The sequence below is a fragment of the Cebus imitator genome, unplaced genomic scaffold (genome assembly GCF_001604975.1).
Source record: "Cebus imitator isolate Cc_AM_T3 unplaced genomic scaffold, Cebus_imitator-1.0 Scaffold101, whole genome shotgun sequence".
In the NCBI taxonomy this organism is placed as follows: Eukaryota; Metazoa; Chordata; class Mammalia; order Primates; family Cebidae; genus Cebus; species Cebus imitator.
In genome coordinates, this window is record NW_016107416.1 from 1981435 (window position 1) to 1987598 (window position 6164).

Consider the following 6164-nt stretch of genomic DNA (forward strand, 5'->3'; position numbering starts at 1 on the left):
TGCAGTGAGCCGAGATTGCACTACTGCACTTCAGCCTGGACGACAGAGCAAGACGCTGTCCCAAAAAAAAAAAAAAAAAAGAATTCCTCTTCATATGCTGAACGTTCTTCCTCCAAGCATACTTAGAAATTGTTCTTTTCAAAAGAAGTCATCCTTGGAGTAAACAACCTACAAATGAGAGAAAATATTTGCAAACTGCACATCCAACCAAGGTCTAATATCCAGAATGTATAAGGAACGTAAACAACTGAACAAGCAAATAGCCACATTGAAAAGTGGGCAAATGACATGAATAGACACTTCCCAGAAGAAGACATACAAGCAGCCAACTTGTATGGTATGAAAAAATGCTCCGTATCACTAATCGTCAGAGAAATGCAAATCAAAACCACAATTATATACTATCTTACACCAGTCAGAATGCTATTATTGAAAAGTCAAAAAACAACAGATGCTGTTGAGGCTGTGGAAAAAGGGGAACACTTACACATTGTTGATGGGAGTATAAATTAGTTCGGCCACTTTGGAAAGCAGTTTGGAGATTTCTCAAAGAACTTAAAACAGAACTACCATTTGACCCTGCAATCCTATTGCTGAGTATATATCCAAAAGAATACAAATAATTCTACCAGAAAGATACAGGTACTTCTCTGTTTTTCACAGCACTATTCACAATAGCAAAGATGTGGAATCAACCTAGGTGCCCATCAACAGTGGAGTGGATAAAAAATGTGTTCACATACACCATCAAATACTACACAGCCAAAAAAAGAATGAAATCATGTCCTTTGCAGCAACATGGATGGAGCTGGAGTAGATTATGCTAAGCAGGAACAGAAAACCAAATACCACATGTTCTCGCTTTATAAGTGGGAAGTAGACCTCGAGTTCTTATGGACATGAAGATGACAGCAATAGAAACTAGGGACTACTAGAGTGGGGAGAGAGCGAGAACGGTAAGGGCTGAAAAACTGACTCATGGGTACTGTGCTCATTACCTGGGTAACAGGATCACTTGTACCCCAACCTCAGCATCACACTATAATTGCAGATAACAAACTTGCACATGTACCCCCGAGTTTAAAATAAAAGAGACCAGGTACCATGGCTCACACCTGAAATCCCAACACTTTGGGAGGCTGAGGCTGGCAGATTGCTTGAGCCCAAGAGTTTGAGACCAACGTGGTGAAACCCTGTCTCTACAAAAAAAATATAAAAAATTAGCCGGGTATAGTAGCATGCACCTCAGGAGGTTAAGGTGAAAAGATCGTTTGAGCCTGGGACGGGGAGGTTGCAGTGAGCCAAGGTCTCACCACTGCACTCCAGCCTGGGCAACAGAGCAAGAGTGTATCTGTATCTGAAAAATAAATAAGGTCAGGCATGGTGGCTCACACCTGTAATCCCAGCACTTTGGAAGGCCAATGGGGGTGGATCACCTGAGGTCAGGAGGTCAAGACCAGTCTGACCAACATGGTGAAACCCCCGTCTCTACTAAAAATACCAAAAAAATTAGCCAGGCATGGTGGCGGCACCTGAAATCTCAGCTGCTCAGGAGGCTGAGGCAGGAGAACTCACAAGAGCGAAACTCTGTCTCACAAAAATGTAAATACATAAGTAAAAGAAAAATTTTAAAAATGTTCTTTTGATTCCAGGGTATTTTCAGACATTTTGAAGCCCATTTATGGACCTTAGGATAAGAACCTCTTAGCTAGGCTATATTATATTTTCCTTGTATTTATTTTGTTAAGTGAACTATAATGTGTCATTAATGTTTTTAATTTTTGTGGGTACATAGTAGTGTATATATTTATGAGGTACATGAGTTGTCTTTTTTTTGAGACGGAGTCTTACTCTGTTGCCCAGGCTGGAGTGCAGTGGTGCGATCTCAGCTCACTACAACTTCCACCTCCCAGATTCAAGCAATTCCCCTGCCTCAGCATCCCAAGTAGTTGGGATTATAGGCATACACCATCATGCCCCACTAGTTTTTGTATTTTTAGTAGAGATGGGGTTTCCACCATGTTGGCCAGGCTGATCTTGAACTTCTTACCTCAAGTGATCCACCTGTCTTGGCCTCCCAACATGCTGGGATTACAGACGTGAGCCACCGTGCCCCGCCGAGGTTTTTTTGGTTTGTTTTTGAGGGAGTTTGTTTTGAGTCCAGCCCAGGCTCGACTGTAGTGGAGTGATCTTGGCTGACTGCAGCCTCTACCTCGTAGGCTCTAGTGATCCTCCCACCTCAGCCTCCTGGGTAGCTAGGACTGCAGGCGTGAGCCACCATGCCTGACTAATTTTATTTTTATTTTTTTATAGAGACATGGTCTCCCTATGTTGCCCAGGCTGGTCTCAAACTCCTGGGTTCAAGCAGTCCTCCCACCTCAGCCTCCCAAAGTGCTGGGATTACAGGTGTTAGCCACTGTGCCCGGCCCCATGAGATATTTTGATACAAACATGTAATGTGTAAAAAACCACATCATGGAAAACAGGGTATCCATCCTCTCAGTCATTTCTCCTTTGTGTTAAAATAATCCAATAATATTCTTTTAGTTATTTATAAATGTACAATTATTTTGACGATTGTAACTCTGTTGTGCTGTCAAATACTAGGTGTTTATTCTTTCCAACTATCTTAAAAATATGGAACACTTCACGAATTTGCACATCATCTTTGTGTCAGGGCCATCTATGTTAATTTTTGTGTTGTTCCAATTTTAGCTATATGTGCTGCCAAAGTGAGCACCATTATTACTTCTTTAGTTTTAACATAGCATGGACCTTTATTCCATGGATTGGTCTTCAGTATAAAACCCAATTGTATCTTTTCAAATATCAGTGCTTCTGTTAGCTGAAATTAGGTTTGGCTAAATGTATCAGGGATGGGGGGTAATAACAGTGGCTTCAATAAGAAAGAAATGTTTTTTCTCTTATAAGAATATAGAAAAGGACAGCCTAGGACTGGCTTGTCATCATCAAAGTATTATCAGGGCCTGAGGCTCCCATATTTCTTCTCCACCATCCTTTAGGCTTTCATTTTCTTTCTCCTTCTTTTTTTTTTTTAAGGTGGAGTCTCCCTCTGTTGCCCAGGCTGCAGTGCAGTGGTGCCGTCTCAGCTCACTGCAACCTCCATATCCCAGGTTCCAGCTATTCTCCTGCCTCAGCCTCCCAAGTAGCTGGGATTACAGGCACCTGCCACCACGCCTGGCTAGTTATTTGTATTTTTAGTAGAGGTGTGGTTTCACCATGTTGGCTGGCCTCGAACTCCTGACCTCAGGTGGTCTGCCCACCTCAGCCTCCCAAAGTGCTGGGATTACAGGCGTGAGCCACTGCACCTGGCCGGCTTTCATTCTCCTCCCCTGTCCCCAAGACAGAGTCTCACTCTGTTGCCCAGGCTGGAATGCAGTGGCGCAATCTCAACTCACTGCAGTCTCCACCTCCTGGATTCAAGCAATCCTCCTGCCTCAGCCGCTGAGTAGCTGGGATTACAGGCGTGTGCCACCACTCCCAGGTAATTTTTTTGTTTTTCTTTCTTTTTTTTTTTAGTAGAAACTGGGTTTTGCAATGTTGGTCAGGCTGGTCTCGAACTCCTGACCTCATGATCTGCCCGCCTCAGCCTCCCAAAGTGTTGGGATTACAGGCATGAGCCACCACGCCTGGCCTCAACTTTCATTTTCAAAGTCACCTCAATGTCCATCATGCCAATCAGCAGGGAAAAGTAAGAGAAGGTAAAATGAATTACCCGTATCTGTCTCCAGAAGTCCCACTTCTATGCTTGTTTGTTTCCCAGAACCTAGTCCACACTTAGCTCCAAAAGAGACTGAGAATATAGCTGTTGATGTTGTTGTTGTTTCCTGCTTGCATTGCTGCCTCAAATAATATTAGGTTCTCTTACTAGGTAGGAAAAGAATAATACACTGTGGGGATCAGTCTTTGCTCATGTTTCAGAGCTATGTGGTTATATTCGTTGTCATAACTGTGGTCTTCCTCAGCTTTCATGCATATTTTTGCTAGTTGTTCAGAGATTTTTTTTTTTTTTTTTTTTTTTTTNTTTTTTGAGAGGGAGTGTTGCTCTTGTTACCCAGGCTGGAGTGCAATGGTGTGATCTCGGCTCACCGCAACCTCCACCTCCTGAGTTCAAGCAACTCTTCTGCCTCAGCCTCCAGAGTAGCTGGGACTACAGGCACGCCACACCATGCCCAGCTAATTTTTGTATTTTTAGTAGAGATGGGGTTTCACCATGTTGACCAGGATGGTCTCGATCTCCTGACCTCGTGATCCACCCGCCTCGGCCTCCCAAAGTGCTGGGATTACAGGCGTGAGCCACCGTGCCCAGCCGCATTTCTTTAATACATTTGCTTTCTCACTTAGTTTCAATATACACCTCACCTCATAGACACCCCTAAGTTACTTTTGCTATGATAATTCTGTCTTTGTGCTTTCTTCTACCTTCATCCCTTGCTACATTTTCTTGTCATACTGTAGCCCTGACATTTTTTTTTTAGTCTCTCTGACCTCTTTTGTGAAGGGAACTTTAATATATCAGTTTCTTAGATCTTTGTTCCATTGTATATTAGCATGGATCATCTTTTGTAGCTGATGCTTCATGTATAAATAATTTCTCCTGAATAATTTATCTGTTCATTTATCTTGACATCTTGCTTTTCCTGAATACAGAATTGTCCAAAGTATTGCCTGTGTCAGCCACTTGATGCACTTTTTTTAGTGCTTTAGCACATTAACCATTGGACTGTGTCCACTTAGCTCTTAAATATTATAATGCCTTTAAAAAGCTGGCTTAGCACAGAACTTAAAATACCATTCTAATCTTTCTTTTTAAGGTTTGCATAATTTAGCAAGGTTTCAAGTCAAATGTAGGCTGAAAAGAATGATTGCCATCAGATACTAAGTTTTATTTAAACAGCACTGTTACTCTGAAACATTAGCTAATGTTACCACTAAATAAGGGTAATAGTTACCTTTTTAAAAACGAAGTACATAGTTGCTGTTATTGCATATAAGTATAGTAGCTATTTGAATTTATGTTTTTTTTTTTTTTTGGAGACACAGTCTTGCTGTGTCACCCAGGCTGGAGTGCAATGGCGCAATCTCGGGTCACTGCAACCTCTGCCTCTTGGGTTCAGGCGATTCTCCTGCCTCAGCCTCCCAACTAGCTGTGATTACAGATGCCTGCTACCATGCTGAGCTAATTGTATTTTTAGAAGAGACGGGGATTCACCATGTTGGTCAGGCTAATCTCAAACTCCTGACCTCAGGTGATCCACCTGCCTTGGCTTCTCAAAGTGCTGAGATTACAGGTGTGAGCCACTGCGCCTGCCCAGAATTTATGGTTTTTACCTGATTGTTTAAAAAATATTTCCAAGTATAGATGTTCCTTGACTTACAATGGGATTACATCCCAGTGAACTATAATTATAAGGTGGCTGGGCACAGTGGTCCATGCCTCTAATCCCAGCACTTTAGAAGGCCAAAGCAGGAGGATTATAGTCCTGAGCCCAGGAGTTTGAGACCAGCCTTGGCAACATAGTGAGACTTCACCTCTACAGAAATAAAAAATCAGCCCAATGTCATGGCGTGTACCTGTAGTCCCAGCTATTTAGGAGGCTGAGGTGGGAGAATTGCCTGAGCCCAGGAGGTCAAGGTTGCAGTGAGCCAAGATAATGCCCCTGCACTCCAGCCTGAGCAACAGAGCGAGACCCTGTTTTTAAAAAAAATAAAAGAAAGGAAAAGGCCATGTGCAGTGACTCATGCCTGTAATCCCAGTGCTTTGGGAGGCTGAGGTGGGCAGATCGTGAAGTCAGGAGTTCGAGACCAGCCTGGCCAACATGGCGAAACCCTGTCTCTACTAAAAATACAAAAATTAGGCAGGAGTGGTGGCAGGTGCCTGTAATCCCATCTACTCGGGAGGCTGAGGCAGAAGAATCACTTGAACCCGGGAGGAGGAGGTTGCAGTGAGCCTAGATTATGCCACTGCACTCCAGCCTGGGTGACAAGAGCAAGACTCTGTCTCAAAAAAAAGCAAGAAAAAAAAAGATCAGGCCGGGCGCGGTGGCTCAAGCCTGTAATCCCAGCACTTTGGGAGGCCGAGGCGGGTGGATCACGAGGTCAAGAGATCGAGACCATCCTGGTCAACATGGTGAAACCCCATC

At 43.4% G+C, this 6164-nt stretch overlaps 1 protein-coding gene and 1 non-coding gene across 2 annotated transcripts in view; one reads left to right on the plus strand and one right to left on the minus strand.

Annotated features, from left to right (window-relative positions):
• BMPR2 (bone morphogenetic protein receptor type 2) overlaps positions 1–6164 on the plus strand; it is a 180319-nt gene that overhangs the window by 137456 nt on the left and 36699 nt on the right. The window lies entirely within an intron of this gene.
• On the minus strand, positions 2632–2740 carry LOC119472450. The gene has a single exon (XR_005201594.1). It is a non-coding gene; the product is annotated as a U6 spliceosomal RNA (small nuclear RNA).